We start from the raw sequence: 396 nt of genomic DNA, 5'->3' as shown, positions 1-396 counted from the left end.
TGATATTCTTATGGAATGAATTATTGTGGAGAAAAATGTGTTTTGAAAAAATTATATATTTTTGGAAGAAGATATTTATCATGAGGAACTGATATATTTTGGAAATTATATGTACATATTTAGTCTTGGAGGATAAGAATACTTGCTGCCGGTCTGAGCCGGAAATGGGCTGCGGTCCAGATTATTATGAGCACTTAGGGTTGCGGTTCTATTTGCTATTGATATGAGAACCTAGGGCTGCAGTCCTATTGGTGGAGTATTGCGTTTTTATTGGTATCTAATCCTCCTTGACAAATATGTTATTTTGGAAAATGATATCTCCACATGTATTTTGGGAAAATATTTTATGCAGATTATGAGACAAATGATATATATATATATATATATATATATATA

Source organism: Ipomoea triloba, chromosome 16 (assembly GCF_003576645.1).
Source record: "Ipomoea triloba cultivar NCNSP0323 chromosome 16, ASM357664v1".
Lineage (NCBI taxonomy): Eukaryota > Viridiplantae > Streptophyta > Magnoliopsida > Solanales > Convolvulaceae > Ipomoea > Ipomoea triloba.
This window is presented reverse-complemented; position numbering follows the sequence as displayed.